Below are 17,852 nucleotides of genomic sequence, written 5' to 3' on the forward strand. Positions count from 1 at the left end.
TAGATGCTCGACCTTGCTCGGTGTTCCGAGCAATCCTACGGACCATGATGGGCAGGACTAGATCAGCTGAACCTCCCTCATTTAGGTTGTAAAAGCTTTTATCCCCATTATAGGGAATGGGTTGACCCTGTTCCTGACTCCATCTGTTCAAGTTTGTGGCCCACAGAGGTGTGAGTCCTTGAAATGTTGGACGAGGGTTTGGGTTTGGAGCTACTGGGGATAGGTTGTTGACTTCCGGCTCTGAGTCAGAACCATCAGAAAAGCCTTCAGCTTGGTGATCATCCAAAGGGATTGGGTGATCATCTTCTGGTTCTTCTCCCAGCCATCCTGCATTGCCGTTGTTGGGATAGTACGGGTCTCCGGGGATATGGAATCCAGCCATGATATCTACGCGAGAAAAGGGGTATAAGAAATAACTAAATAAAAGTAATAATTAGGTAGTTATAAGGCCTTTTTAGTTTGCACATAAGTAAATTATAGTAACACAAAATACTCCTATAGTATTTTAGGTTTATGTTTTGTTCTAAGGTTTTCGTTGTGGTATTGTTGGTAAGTTTTTAGACTTGTTGCAACCTCACAACCACTCTTAGGCACATGCTAGTCACTCCTCGGATAATATAGTTGATCAGGCTATATCTTCCCAGATTTGACTATATGTCTCTAAGTCTACTTGTGCTGTCTAACAATCGTAATACTTTTGTTCTGTCCTAGTGACACTGATTTTAGTATGAATGCAGGTAGGTATACTTGGTTAAATATTTTATTATTTAAAAGTATAAAGTCTTGGTCAGAGTATTTTAATCCCGTTATGTTTATAGTTTGTATATCTTTTATGGGTTGATATACTCGATTCACTATAAACAATGCTCTGATACCAATCTGTCACACCCCAAAACCCTAACGGCGGAAACGTTTGGGGGTGGAGGACGTCAGGTACAGTATCACAACAATGTATAGTAGTAAACAAGCAACAACATCATCCATTGCATTAATAATATAATTTAATACAAGTGTGTTCTGTGAAGTTTAATAGACACCAAAAAGTAAATCAAAATATGAGATTAGTCTTGAACGAGCTCCATCTTCTCAAAACCTGGCACCGGTACCTGTCTACTGGTGACCTGAGAATACAAGTTATTTTGAAAGAGTTTATCAGCTTTAAAGCTGGTGAGATCATAAGTATTTTAGTGTCATTGTTTGTATGAAAGTGTTTGTAAGTACTTGAATGTATAAGTTTATAAATGTTTGTAAATGTTTGTAATTGTTTGTAAATGTTTGTAACTCCTAGAAAACCCTATGTTTTCTACTAAAAGTAGCCTTCTACCAAGGCATCAAATGTTTGTATGTGTATCTCTTTTAAAAGTATACATTTTCCCAATTCTGACTATCATTAACCAAAAATATAGTTTTTACATTAGTGTTCATTGTGAGAAGATCACAAAGTGAATGCAATGAGGAAATAAAATAGTACTGTAGTGTTGTATTAAGTAACTACTGCTGTACTAACTACCTTAAACCAATTATTATTTAAAGTACCATGTGATATGCCTGTACCATACTACCGACTAAAAACACGATGATGAAAGACGTCGGAAGAAATGATATTTGGCACCCGTAGACTTGCAAGTCCCACTGTAGCGAGCAACAAGGTGTAGGATAGTCAATCCAGTATAGATCTATACACAAATTCAACGCTCTCCTTCTAGGAGACTCTGGATACAAAACAAGCCATGACAGGTGATGCCATGCCCCGTTACATGGCTCACATAACTGTTGTAATGTTCTTGTATATGTATTGTATGTACTAGCTGTATTGTATGTTCTCTCTCTGTCTAGTATGTATGTATGTTCTCTCTATTTCTCATAATAGTATGTTCTCTTGTATAATGTATAGTATGTACTAGCTGTATTGTATGTTCTCTCTTTGTCTAGTATGTATGTATGTTCTCTCTGTATGTTATCGTTTGTTTCTCGTTATGGTATTCTTTATCTGTTTCTCGTTATAGTATGTGTTGACTCATGTATGAACTGACTCATTGTATGTTTCATTGTTCTAGTAATAGTATTAGTAACTTCCTAAACTATACCTATTATAGTTTACTAGTAATGTTGTTTGTATGTATGAACATGTTTGTATACCTTTGCTACCCAAAGGTATTGAAATGAAAGAAGTAACTTTTATATCTATATACATATACATAATATATAACTAGGATTCAAACGACCTTCAGACAAATAACCGATAGCCTAAGTCCACAACCAAACAAGGAACAGGAAGCAAGGCGAGCTATCAGTCCTAAGTCCTTTCAATCCTACTTATATAACTATATCTATATAGATACACATTTGACAAAGTATAAGTTTAAAAGAGTTTGAATAGAAAGTATTTAGCATGTAAAAGAGTTTGCAAAACAGTTTGAAGTAGTTTTATTGATAATATAGTTTGAAAAGTAAGAAATCCACATGTTTGGTAGTTATTAATTACATGTGATTGATATAATAACTATAATAGTTCAACTTGTATTCCCCCCCCCCCATAAAAGCATTTAAAATCATTTAAAAGGTGGATTAAAGGGGTATGAACTCACCTGAAGTGAGTGGTTTGAATGAACGGATGGTATAGGATGCTAAGTGTCAAGTGAAGACTTGAACACACACATGGATCCTATTTAACATATAATGACACATATATGAATATAATTAGTGTTTATTCAACTAATCAGGTAAAGAATAACACCTTAAGGACTAAGAAATCCTTAAATGGTAGTGTTATAATCACTTAGGATTGCATAAGAGGGTTGTAAAGCCACTTAAGGGAGTTTTATGTCCAAGTGGTATGTTTCTTGGAGTTTTCGGTTCTTGTGGTTTTCGGTCCATATGGTTTTCGGTCCAAAGAGGTTTTCGGTCCAAATGGTTGGCCGAAAACTCATGATGTTTGGTGTATAAGGTGATTTCCAAGGGCTTTCTACAACCAATGAAGTGTTCTAGATTCAATACTAAGTATTAGGAAAGGTTTAAAGTCATATTGCACCCTCCATAAGAGTTTTCGGTCTAAGGAGATGCACTAGACCGAAAACACATTTTGGTCTTAGATAAATGATGATTTCAAGGCCCTAAATCAAGAGTTTCAACTAGATAACAAGTATAGGGAAGTAATACTTACGATTTAGAGGCTAATAGAGTTGATTTTGGACCAAAACACTAGTGTGTGTTCTTGGTGTTCTTGAAGATCAAACCCAAAACATGAAGTTAATGGATGAAATCGAAGGGTGTTACTAGTTAAAGCTTTGTAACAACAAATCAAATGGAAAGAATTCTTACAATTTTGAAGATCAAAGTGAAGAACTCGATGATACTTGAGAGAGAATGGATGTTTCTAGCTTTGAAAAGGAAAGAATGATCCAAATGATCACGAAATATACATGTAGGATGGGGTTTTCGGTCACCTTGACCGAAAACTCTAAGGTCTTGACCAAAAACTCCTTTTTCAGGAGGTTTTCCGTTTGCTCCATGACTAGAATTTCAACCAATTCATCCTAACACTGATTCCTTTGATGTACTAAGTTTAGAATACTCGAATAGACTCTAAATAGGGCTAAAAGTTAACAACAAGACTAACTATGATAAATTTGATTGTTTATACGACCTAGAAATTTTGGATTGTCACAGTTTGAGTATGGAAAACCTTGGATCTGAGGAAGCTCTCAGGAAGCTGGTCTTTTTTTCTCAATCCGTATGTGTTTCATGAACTTCGACTCTTATTTTTTTTATTTGTATCTACTAATCTCGTTCTTCGTTCAGGTTTATGATCATGTCTTTCGCTCTATTGTTGAGTTGAAGGCAATAGTTGAGAAGGTTGAGCTAGCCTTAAAGGAGCAGGAGAAAGCATGGAAAGCCACGAATGAAGATCTCCTAACGAGGGTGGAGCTGCTAAGTAAAAATTGATGGGTTTTAGGTACAATAAATAAACTAGAAAACAATTCCTAAGTTCACATGCAACCTACTTTGGATCTATGTTTTAACTATTGAACATACAACTTTGAATTGCAAAACAAGAACCCTAGAGGAGAGAGGCTAATTTCGAAATTAACAAACTAGGGTTTAGGAGTTACATACCTTTCAATTTCTATAGCAAACAATTGATATTCCCTTGATCTTGATCTTGATCTTCTTGGAAGCTTTAGCACCACAAGTGTAATGCCTCTAATGGAGTCACACCCAAACTAGCAAGAAGGAAAGTAGAAGAAAAGAGAGAGGAGAGGGAGTATGCAAAATCTCGGCCTTAGGGTTTCTTCAAAAGAAAGAGTGTTCAAAAACATGAACCAGGAGGCTCCTTATATAGCTGAGGGATCTAGGGTTTAAGGGAAACCCTAGTTATCCTTTGCTTAGGGCCTAAGCAAACCCAAGGGCCTTATCCAAGCCCCTATGGACGAAATTATTAGGGTTTCCCCTAAAGATTTCGTCCACCCTCTTCCAAGGGGGTTCTAGAGCCTTCCACTCAACTATTAGATAATTGCAAACTAGTCCCTGCACCTTATAATTAATTCTTTTAACCCCAAAATCAATTCTGATTAATTTCTGGCTAACAATTAATTAAACATAATGATTTCTAATTAATATATTAATCCATTAACATATTAATAAATCATTTATATATATATATATATTAATTTATTAATCTTATAAATTAATATCTCTCCTTTCATAATTTCCTTGTCCAGTTGCCAGGTTGAGGGCAACCCAAAAGGACTGTGCTGCTGTCAATTCAAGTACATACCAATTATAGTTATGGGCTTAGACACCTAATCCAACAGTCTCCCACTTGGATAAGTCTGTAACTATAATTGCTAGTATGCCTTCTAAATTTGACCAGCAAATTGTAGCTTCCAAAAGCTGCTGCCGAACTCTGACCCAGTCAGTTACGTGTCCTAAGATAAGTGATCATATAACCCTTCGTTCTGCTTGATATCCCCAGACAAAAGACATGGAATGTAATCAATCTGTTTGTCCAGAATCTATGTTTCCCGATTCCTGATTTGTGATGATGTAGGACTTCTAATCGAACACATCAATTTAGTCCTGGCTGGGCCCAGCACATAAGTCAACACCAAATCATCGAGGGGCCCACAAATATCGCTTTTCCTGTTAGGGCAAAAGGAATGAATAAACGTTGACTCATATGCTTGTATCTTTTACTCATCAAATTATGCATGACAATACGTTTTATAACACCAAGTTACTGATGCGTTTTCGTATCACCAATGCACAACCGACTTGTAAATTACAACTCATATATCTTCGTTTCAAGATTATAAGATATTATCGTCTCAGTATTACTCATGATGAATTCCATGAAGTAATACTCTGAGCGTGGGTTTATCCAATACTCAAATCTCAATTTCTGAGTACTCATGAACATTGCAGCAATTCTATTGCCATGTCTATCCTTAGACAATCTGCAATCCAATTCATGACAGTCTTAATTCACTACTTACTTCCAAGAGTACGAGCGACTGTGGAGTTTGAATAATCTCATTATTCAGGAAGTAAAACATGCAAAATATGAAACACAGTAATAAACAATTGACAAAAGGTAGTAGCCAAACTTATAAATAATACTTTATTATTTAATCACCAAAAGTCAATTACATTTACTTTGTTACAAGTTTCAAAAACTAATCTAACTACTAAAACTAATATCATCTTTCAGTCCTATGCTCCGAGCATGCTGAATATGCTTAGCCCTACTCAGACCCTTTGTGAGGGGATCTGCTGGGTTATCTTCAGATGACACCCTCTTTACTATAAGATGGCCTTCTTCAACTCTATGTCTAATGAAATGGTACTTTCTGTCGATATGTCTGGTCTTACCATGATCTCTCGGTTCCTTTGTCAAGGCAACCGCTCCTTCATTATCGCAGAAGAGTTCCATAGGCTCCTGGATGGTTGGAACAACTCCGAGATCCCCGATGAAGTTCCTCAACCAAGCTGCTTCTTTCGACGCTTCACTTGCTGCAATGTACTCTGATTCACAAGTAGAATCAGCCACCGTATTTTGCTTGGAACTCTTCCAAGTAACTGCTCCTCCATTCAGTAAAAATACCCAGCCCGACTGAGAACGGAAGTTATCTCTATCCGTCTGAAAGCTGGCATCACTGTAACCATCTACTCTCAAAGTATCACTGCCACCAAGCACAAGAACCCAGTCCTTTGTCCTTCGCAAATACTTGAGTATATTCTTAACTGCTATCCAATGAGCTCTACCTGGGTTTCCCTGATAGCGACTGACCATGCTCAAAGCAAATGTCACATCAGGGCGAGTACATGTCATAGTGTACATGATCGATCCGACAGCGGAAGCATAAGGTACACGACTCATGTCATCTATTTCAACATATGTACTCGGGCATTGAGTCTTACTCAATTTGGTATTGCTCTGGATAGGTAGCTCTCCCTTCTTGGAATTTTCCATACTAAACCTCTTTAGTACCTTATCCAAGTATGTGCTCTGACTAAGTCCAATTAGTCTCTTCTTTCTATCTCTCAATATTCTAATCCCAAGAATATAGGCAGCTTCTCCAAGGTCTTTCATTGCAAAACACTTTCCAAGCCAAGACTTAACCTCTTTCAAGGTTGGAACGTCGTTACCAATGAGTAATATGTCATCGACATATAACACCAGAAAAGTTACTATACTCCCACTAGCCTTGATATACACACAAAACTCATCTTCACTTCTAGAGAAACCAAACTCTTTGACTTTCTCATGGAAGCAAAGATTCCAACTGCGAGATGCTTGTTTCAATCCATAAATGGATTTCTCAAGCTTGCACACTCTATTGGGAAACTTTGCATCAACAAAACCCTCTGGCTGACTCATGTAAACATCTTCAGCCAACTTCCCATTAAGGAAAGCAGTTTTGACATCCATCTGCCAGATTTCATAATCATGAAAGGCAGCTATGGCGAGCAATATCCTAATAGATTTAATCTTAGCCACTGGCGAAAAAGTCTCATCGTAGTCAACCCCTGGGGTTTGAGTAAAACCTTTTGCAACCAGTCGAGCCTTGAATGTATGCACATTCCCATCCATGTCTGTCTTCTTCTTGAAGATCCATTTGCACCCAACTGTCTTGCGACCTGGTGCACTATCAACCAAATTCCAAACTTGGTTGTCATACATGGACTTAATCTCGCTGTCCATTGCCTCTTTCCACTTGGAAGCCTCTGGGCCTGCCATTGCTTCCTTATAAGTGACTGGTTCATCTAAGTTTACCAGTGTTCTGTCACTTATGAATGTGTCACCATCTGAAGTAATATGAAAACCATACAACTCAGGTGGCACACTCACCCTAGTGGATCTTCTAAGAGGTAATGAGTTATCAATTGGTTCAACAGGAACTGTTTCCTCTGGTTGAGTGCTAGTGTCATCTAAGGTTCCTTCATTGGCTGACTCTTGAATTTCTTCAAGGTCAATAGTGCTCCCACTGTCCTCTTTGAATATGAGCTCTCTTTCAAGAAAGACTCCTCTTCGTGCTACAAAGACCACGTTCTCACTAGGCCTGTAGAACAAATATCCAAAAGACTGCTTTGGGTAACCAATGAAAACACATTTCTCACTTCTAGCTGCTAGCTTGTCGTGAGTCTCTCGTCTTACGAAAGCTTCACAACCCCAGGCTTTAATATGTGCTAACGAGGGAACTTTCCCTGTCCACATTTCGTGAGGTGTTTTGGCAACCTTCTTTGTAGGGACAAGATTAAGGATGTGGGCGGCTGTCTCTAAGGCATACCCCCAGAAGTGAATAGGAAGCGAAGCCCGACTCATCATAGAACGAACCATGTCTAACAAGGTTCGATTGCGCCTCTCAGCTACACCATTTAACTATGGTGTCCTAGGAGGAGTCAATTGTGAGACTATCCCACATTCTTTCAGATAGTCGTTAAACTCGATACTAAGATACTCCCCGCCTCTATCGGATCTAAGTATCTTTATCTTTCTGCCCAATTGATTTTCGACTTCATGCTTAAACTCTTTGAACTTTTCAAAAGTTTATGACTTATGCTTGATCAAGTAGATATATCCATATCTGCTATAATCGTCAGTGAAAGTCACATAGAATCGATTAACATCTCTTGTAGTTGATCTGAAGGGCCCACACACATCTGTGTGTATGAGATCCAACAGACCTTCACCTCTTTCACAAGACCCTGTGAATGGTGATTTTGTCATCTTTCCCAAAAGACAAAATTCACACATATCATCTGATTTTAGGTCAAATGATTCCAACACTCCATTCTTTTGGAGTTGGGCTATGCGTTTCTTGTTAATGTGTCCAAGACGACAATGCCACAAGCATGCCTTGTCTACACTATTAGACAAGTCAATATTAAGTACACTATTTCCTAGGCTATCAACACAAGTCACTGTTTCATACACACCATTACAAGGCAAAGCTTCAAACATAAAAACACCATTCTTATAAACAGAAATTGAACCATTCAAATCATTAAAAGAATATGTAAAACCTTGTCTGAACAATGCATGAAATGAAATAATGTTTCTCGTCATCTCAGACGAATAGCAACAATTTATTAAATCTAATCTAACATCATTACTAAGCAGAAGCTGATAAACTCCGATCTTGGTTACTGGTGAAGACTTTCTGTTTCCCATGATCAGGTTTATCCTTCCTCGCTCTATCTCCTCACTTTCCTTTAGACCCTGCAAATCAGAACAAATATGAAAACCACATCCTGTATCAAGGACCCATGAACGAGAAGATAATGAGTTATTAGCAGAAATAGTGTAAATACCTGCCGAAGATGGCTTCACTTTGCCATCCTTGATATCTTGCAGATATTGTGGGCAAGATCTCTTCCAATGCCCCTTTTGGTTGCAGTAAAAGCAAACTGCCTCTTTTGGATCAGAAACATGGGGAGTGGAACCATTGGGCTTAGCCTTTGGGCCATTACTAGATGACCCAGCTTGAGCCTTGCTCTTCCAGTTTTGCTTGGGAGGACCTTTCCTCTTTTTCCCCTTTCCCTGTCCAATAGCCAAAACAGGGGCACTCGTAGGTGTGGAGGGTATACTTTTACCCTTCATCCCTGCCTCAGCTGTCTGCAACAAGTTGTGCAATTGGGCCAAGGTCTGCTCAGTATTGTTCAAATGGTAAGTTAGAATAAACTGACCATAACATTCAGGAAGTGAGTTCAAGACCATGTCAATGGCCAATTCCTCATCAAAGTGAATGTTGAGCTTGACCAAACGCTCTATGTAGCGTTGCATTCTTTGCACATGTGACACCACCGACTCCCCATCTTTCATCTTGCAAGCCATGAGTGACTTGACTACTTCAAACTTTTCTTGACGAGCTCGCTTATGGTACTTTTCTATAAGGTCCTTGTTCATCTCGAAAGGCCAGTAGTCCTCATAGTACCTCTGCAGTTCTGGGGACATAGTTGCCACCATGATGCATGCCACTTTGGTAGCATCATCGTAATGTTTCTTGTAGACAGCAAGATCTTCAGGAGTAGCCTCATTCTCATCAAGCTCTTTGAGCTCCTTTTCAAGAACATATTCTTTGTTCTCGAAACGAAGAGCCATCTTGATGTTGCGCATCCAATCGTTATAGTTTGAGCCATCCATAACGACTTTGGAGCAGATATTGAGCAAAGAGAAGTTTTGGTTGGAGGAGGACGAAGCAGAAGTGTTTCCAGGAGTAGACATCTGAAAAGAAAGAAAGTTTTAGTTAGATTTCAAGATACCTTAATAAAATAACCCAAAGATATAATATCAAGGTTAGGATCCAACTATGAAGATTCACAACTTAGAAATGGGATGCCGAGATCCAAGTGCAAATTTCATAAAGGTAGGTGAATGACGATTCACCAATTCCACCATTAGACGAAACAAACGAAGTGAAATTCCTAATTCTTTTGAGATACATTGAAACTATTCAATGGCATGTTTTGATCTCAGATTATGCTCTTCTATTTGTGACTGGGATGCCGAGGATCACAAACAAGATGTGAATAACCATGCAAATGTGCTTGGTAACCTCATTTTCTTTATCATTAACTATTGATGTGCTGGTAAACCACACACGCTCCATCAAAATGACAATTGTGAGATACCCATTACTACTCTTTATTAGTGCCTTTTAGTGTGCTGGTTAACCACACACGCTCCACTAACGACCAATAAAGCATAATGTGCAATTTCATGGATTAGCATACTTTTCACATTTTTCCTGAAGTAACTAGGGTTGGGATTTTGAAAAATAATGTTCTAGTACTTTCTTTAATATCATTATACTTTTAATGAGAAGTAGTTGTCCTATCAAATCCGTTCTGCTAACGACCCTCCACTAATCAAGGAAGCGGTGGGTGAGAGTGGACACCCATTCAACTACCATTTTATAGGCAGTTTCCTTATACCCCCTTATAGATTAGCTTCGTGAATGAGGCATACTAGCGATTTGACTGACCATATTCTTATACATATATAATATTAAACTTTTAATTATAATATATATATAAGGTGTGTTTTAAAACATTTTAAAACTTCAAGGGTTTATAAATTTCGAAATTTAAGCTATTAAATTTAAATTTAAATAAACCAATTAACTAGATTTAATATTTATCTTTTAATTAACTATTAATCAAATTATTAAATCTTGTAAGGATTATCTAATTAAATTAATCCATTAATTTAATCCTAATCCTTATCCCTCTAAATTTCGAAAAATAGGGTAAAGATAATTATCCAATTAATCTAATTAAGTAACAATTATCCAAAACAAGAAACCCTAAAACTTCTAAGCAAATTTCGAAATTTACAAGGGAGGAGGCTAGGGTTTTCAAAACCCTAACCCTAATTTCGATTAGGGTTCTTTGGAGGCTAGGGTTTTCGAAAAAACCCTTTGATCCAAAACCCTAGAAATCGAAAATTTGGCCTTTAGGGTTTAATAGCTATAAACCCTAATTTGCAATTCAACAATTGTAGCAATTCAATTTAAAACAACAATGGCTCTGATACCACTGATGGGTTTTAGGTACAATAAATAAACTAGAAAACAATTCCTAAGTTCACATGCAACCTACTTTGGATCTATGTTTTAACTATTGAACATACAACTTTGAATTGCAAAACAAGAACCCTAGAGGAGAGAGGCTAATTTCGAAATTAACAAACTAGGGTTTAGGAGTTACATACCTTTCAATTGCTATAGCAAACAATTGATATTCCCTTGATCTTGATCTTGATCTTCTTGGAAGCTTTAGCACCACAAGTGTAATGCCTCTAATGGAGTCACACCCAAACTAGCAAGAAGGAAAGTAGAAGAAGAGAGAGAGGAGAGGGAGTATGCAAAATCTCAGCCTTAGGGTTTCTTCAAAAGAAAGAGTGTTCAAAAACATGAACCAGGAGGCTCCTTATATAGCTGAGGGATCTAGGGTTTAAGGGAAACCCTAGTTATCCTTTGCTTAGGGCCTAAGCAAACCCAAGGGCCTTATCCAAGCCCCTATGGACGAAATTATTAGGGTTTCCCCTAAAGATTTCGTCCACCCTCTTCCAAGGGGGTTCTAGAGCCTTCCACTCAACTATTAGATAATTGCAAACTAGTCCCTGCACCTTATAATTAATTCTTTTAACCCCAAAATCAATTCTGATTAATTTCTGGCTAACAATTAATTAAACATAATGATTTCTAATTAATATATTAATCCATTAACATATTAATAAATCATTTATATATATATATTAATTTATTAATCTTATAAATTAATATCTCTCCTTTCATAATTTCCTTGTCCAGTTGCTAGGTTGAGGGCAACCCAAAAGGACTGTGCTGCTGTCAATTCAAGTACATACCAATTATAGTTATGGGCTTAGACACCTAATCCAACAAAAATATGACGAAGGTGATAACGAGGTGAGGGGAAGTGTCGTTGTGTCCGTTTGGGAAGCTAAAATCAAACTTGCAGAGGACGTAGCCAATGTGGGATCCTGGAATGTAGCGGGATGGCTTGAAACCCTAAAAAAAATTAACTAGTGAGCATGTTAACATCAATCAGGATCCTGCAAAGCAACTACAGGTGAGAAGAGAGGAGTGTTTTGGTCAAAAATTGATTAAGCACTATTCAACCGAATTATATGAGAGGCTATGGTTTTAGTGCAATGTAAGTATAAAATAGTGATCAAAATGAGACAACTGAGTTACAAGGAAAGACCTTCATCCTTTATAGGATCTCCGACATAAAACATTGGGAGGTGATAATGATCACATGCCTTGATGTGTTTTATTGATTTCAAAATATGAGATGACAAAGATGATGAAGATAATACGAGTACAAGTGTAATGGTAGATCTAATCGTGTTTGTAGTGTGCTATTTATAAGTGAAAGGTCTAGTATGCTCAAGAGTCATATTAAAGTGATATTGCTAATTAACATATGATACTAATGGGTCACACTAACAACAACTTTATATTATTGATTATTTATTAGAAAATTGATTTTAATAAATATTCAATAAAACTCTTATAATTAAATTGGAAATAATTTACTTCATGGAAATAATAATTTTCATTAGCAAGTAACATAATATATCATATAGTATTAATTAATAAGTCACGTACAAGATTTTGGACCACAAGGCTTTTTGTCTTTTTCCTAAATGTTAAGGTTTATATTTTATAAACTTGGGTTTTATAAAATATACAATTTTCTTCTCTTTTTTTATATAAATTCCAAAAGTATACTTTAAGGGACATGGAATGGTGCTTTGACTTATTTAATCAAAGGTAATAAGAAGCATGGGGGACAATCTAGCTAGAAGATGTATGGGTGCTTAATGGTTAAAGACCCATGAGTATTGTGCAAACTTTATAAAGGTGAGAAAGGCTTTCACTTGGATGTTGCTTCCTTCTTCTAAAATCGTAACATAGAGAGAGATGTTACTCTCTCATCTTTGTTCTTGCTTTTGAAGATTACTTGCATATCTTTTGCTCTCTTGGATAAAATACTTGGGTATTTTATCTTCATGCTTAAGAGTTAAGAGTTTATGGCCTAGCATCTACATCAAGTTGAGTCATTGTTGGTGTCTCAAAGGTTCACATTCTTCATCAACTTCCAAGCCTCCCAAGAGGAACCAAAGAACAACAAACGTTGTTATTTCTTCATCCTTTCTGTTGGGTTATGAAGTGTTGCGTCATTGGGCCTTTCGTTTATGTTGGAGCATGGAAATGCTCTACAAATAATGAGTGATAGTTAGGTTGTATTTTTCCCTTTATTGTATTGTTGGTGTATTTGTCTCTCCCTCCTATATAAAGGGAGAGATGGTCATTTCTTATTATGTACACTTTTCTTACCATGTAATCCAAGAGAGAGAGAGAATTGGTGGGATTTCTCCCACCAAGGGAGAGTTTCTCTCTCCCACCATGATCTTCATGAATAATATTTTTATCTCTCTTTCTTTTCTTATCTAAGAATTACTCATCATTTTCTTCATATTTTCATATATTCATACACGATAAATCTCAAGATTATTCTTCCGCATCCACTGTTCGTATAAAAATGGGTTCCTACAATTGGTATCAGAGTCGTACGTTGAAGGTTTAATCGACTAGTTTAAGGGAACGACTCCCGTTCGGTGATTATCTTGAAGATTTTTCGGATTTTTTGCAAGAATTTTCGGGTCCAAATCGGAAATTTTTTGATGAGTTTTCTATTTTCTGGTGTTGATTCAAGCTTTCATGAATCAAAAGTTGGTGATGCTCGTTCATAATTTTCTGCTGAAAATCCGGATTTACTAAGTTCTTTTTGCTGCTGATAAAGAAGAAGAAGATGATATTTTTTGTCTAAAGAGCTCATTTGATGATTTTGCTCCATGTTATGGAAGAGACAAGAATATCTTGGGGATTTGGAGAAGACTTGTTTTGAAAAGAAGTTATATCAGCAATTTTTTGAGATCATACGACTGTATAAAAATATCACGAAGATGCTTCCCAAACTCGGTAGCTACATGCCACCGCAGCCCCAAACCTTTTAAGACATTTTTTCAGCCTATTTTTTTTAATTAACACCTATTTTTTATTAACACCAATTTATTCTTCTATTTCAAAAAAAAAATTATCTTTTTTCTGCCAATATTTTTTTATTTAGCCAATTATTATTTTTAACACCAATTTTTTTTATTTAGCCATTTTTTTTATTTATTATAACCAATTTTTTTTTCTGTTCAAACCAATTATTTTTTTTAACACCAATTTTTGCCACAACCCAACCTTGGATATTCACATTAGTTTACTTCATGCCGATTATTTTGGAAGATTACTCCATACCGCGGTCGGACTTCATATTATTCTTTGCGATGTTTGTACCGCAACGGCGACTGATCAACAAAGTTGTTTCACATTCTTCGCTTTATGGGATTTTTATGATTTGTCGCTCTTGATCTTCGGTTGACGAATCATGTATCTTGAGCATGTGGACTTTATTTTCTATTGAAGACCACCTCGAGAGTTCCGGCACCGCAGTTTGGATATTTTTTGGTATTTTCGGCACAACAGAGATATTTCTTGATGCAGTGATTCTTCGTTCTATGGTATATGTTCATGCAGCTTCCGCAACTATATCATCCACCTTCTCATGACCGCAGAGTATCTATTTTACTCTATTTCTCGTGTCTTATCGAGACCCTTCATACATCTAGGGAGAGCTCTCTTAGCTCTTGGTATCCGACACTCTCCATCCGATGATTTGTTGATTTTTGATATCCGGTCAATGGTTATCAAAAATAGGGAGAGAATATCATCCGGATTTGGTTATTACGATTGTTTGAGTTTGGATTTTTGAAGATTTCTAAAGACGATTATTTATTTAGTGGTGCGATGTGGCACTTATTTTTGGTCTTCACGGATCAAATTTTTGGCATTACTCGATTTTTTTCGATTCAGATTATTTGTTATTCGAACTCTACCACAGGATGATTTTGTGTTCGCATCCGGTTCAGATCTTATGGTTTCACGAGTTTGGATTTGTGATATGTTGAAGACGAAGATTATTTTGGCGATGTGACGTGGCACTTATTTTTGATCTTTGGATCAAATTTTTGGCATTGCTGAACCATGTTTTTGGACTCACATTATTTTTATCCGGACTACATTTGATGGATGCTTCACATTTTTAGCAGGTTATTCTTTGAATAATCTTGGTGTATTATGATTCGAGAACTCGAGATGTTTTTCAGACTTTTTGAAGCCGAAGTGTTTTCTTTTATTAGATCTTCTACTTGCTCATGGTGACCTTCTTCTTCCGGTGATTATGACTGGTTTGAAGATTTGGATCTTATTATTTGTGCTTCATTGGTTGTGCTTTGAAGCCGAAGACCTTCATTGTTTAGAGATTCATGGCCAGTTTCAGACTTCACGGACACTTCAGAGTTTCAGAGACATTTCATCATTTGGTTCTCACTATGTTTCATTTTATTACCACACTTGCTAGTCAAATTACTGTAATATAGCCTTGTATCACTTATTGTATCTCTCATCATTTGTAAGCATTTAGGGAGAGAATGTTGGAGCATGGAAATGCTCTACAAATAATGAGTGATAGTTAGGTTGTATTTTTCCCTTTATTGTATTGTTGGTGTACTTGTCTCTCCCTCCTATATAAAGGGAGAGATGGTCATTTCTTATTATGTACACTTTTCATACCATGTAATCCTAGAGAGAGAGAATTGGTGGGATCTCTCCCACCATGATCTTCAAGAATAATATTTTTATCTCTCTTTCTTTTCTTATCTAAGAATTACTCATCATTTTCTTCATATTTTCATATATTCATACACGATAAATCTCAAGATTATTCTTCCGCATCCACCGTTCGTATAAAAATGGTTTCCTACAGTTTAGGTCTATTATGTTCTCGGTTATGGGCCTGTCCAGCCATTTACATTTATTAGGTTTTACTTTATATAGTGCATGCATGCATCTTAGTATGTATGCTTTTGATAGTTTTCTTTTGATCGTATTGTAACCCTAGCACACCTCTATAGTAGCAATTCTTCATAGAGTTCTTCTGAGGTCGTGACTGATTAATCATTCGACACAAGCATTGATTCATCTGGTGTTATTATTTTCACTGTGTTCTTGATTTGTTCGTTTAAGAATCTTATCGATCTAAACTATTAATCTCATCAATTGGTATCAGAGCAGGAGGCAGTGTAAATAATACGCATCTCTTCTGTTTGAAGAATATTTTTAGGGTTTCCGCTTTTATTGAATCTGTTGAGCCGTCATCTCTTCATTGACGTTGTTCATAGATCTCGATATTACCGTAATACTGCTTTACAAGTCTGATTCTTGACAGGTAAACAGATCAAGTCATTATGTCTCACGACCAATCTCAAACCAATCACATTAACATCTCCAACAGCATTGGATCGACTACAAGGATTCCAATCCTGTATACTCAAGAGTATGAAGTCTGGTCTCTTCACTTTGAAGATTATGTCCTTGGTTTAGAGGACAACGAATATTTAATCTGGGAAGTAGTCACCGTGGGTCCTTTTTCTCATACTGGAACCGAAAGAACCATCAAGACTCAAAAGGAGTATAATCAGTTGATGATTGGCATGAAAGATGTTACTCAAGACGAGAAGGACAAGCTACTTAGCAACATAAAAGCAATGAGGATGATCAAATTCGCTTTACAGTCTGACACCTTTCGTTTGGTGAGTGCATGTACCACTGCAAAGGAGATTTGGGATCGGCTTAAGGAGTTGTATTCCACCGATGAAGATCTCGAACATTCTACTCAAACTCTTCTGCTTTTAGAGTTTGGTGACTTCAAGCAAAAACAAGATGAAAGTCTCATTCAAACATTTGATCGTTACAACCATCTTCTCAGCAAGATGATCAAGCATGGAATTGGCAGAGAGGTGATCGAGCAGAAAGTCACCTTTATGAATGGTCTAAGTCCAGAATGAATAGCTGTGGTTTCAACTGTTAAAGCTCATGAACAGTTTAAATCCTATTCGTTGGCGAAGCTCGTGGGAATTCTCAAGTCTCATGAAATTGTTGTGACCAAGGAAACGAAATTAGTTTCCGGAATGTGATCATTGGCTCTTATCTCAAAGGGTAAGAATTTGGTTGAATAAGAAACTGAGTCCAACCTTTCTGAATGTGATCTGACAGATGAAGAATATGCAATGATGGTATCCAATCCCAAGCGATTTGCAAGAAAGAAGTTCCCAGCCAAGAATCGAAACTGGCAGGGAAGCTATAGTTCGGAGAAGGGGAAAGAGGAGGTTAAAAGTGCTCCTCAGAAAGAAGACGAAAAGAAAGAGAGCAAACTTGTGGGTCACTCGGGCTATGACTGCAATTATTATCATGGCAAAAACCATCTAGCGAAGGAATGCATGCTGAGAAGGATGAATGGGAAGAAAGAGAGTGAAGACGATGAAGCTTACCACACTCGTAATCTTGAAGAAGCCAAGAAGAAGAAGTCTAACGATAAATCCATGCACGTGTTACTTGTGCAGGAAAATGTTGAAGAAAATGAGTTCGGTGGAGTAGGGATCTGGTCTACTGATTCGGAAGATGAGGAAGTACGCAAGCCCACTCATGGCAGGGCATTCGTGGCGAAAGAAAAAGGTTCTGGTTTAGCAGGAAAATGTCTGATGGTGACGGCTGGAGTGTCACAAATGAGAGGTTACACTACAGATGGCGGGGATGATGAAGCGAAAGAGAGGGAGGATAGATGCTTCACAGCGAAACCGGTTGGAGAACAGATCAACGAATGTGATCAGATGATCAAGAAGGTAAATTATATCCTTGAAAAACTCAAAA

This window comes from Lactuca virosa, chromosome 7 (assembly GCF_052849685.1).
Source record: "Lactuca virosa cultivar CGN04683 chromosome 7, Lactuca_virosa_CGN04683_v6, whole genome shotgun sequence".
NCBI classification, from domain to species: Eukaryota; Viridiplantae; Streptophyta; class Magnoliopsida; order Asterales; family Asteraceae; genus Lactuca; species Lactuca virosa.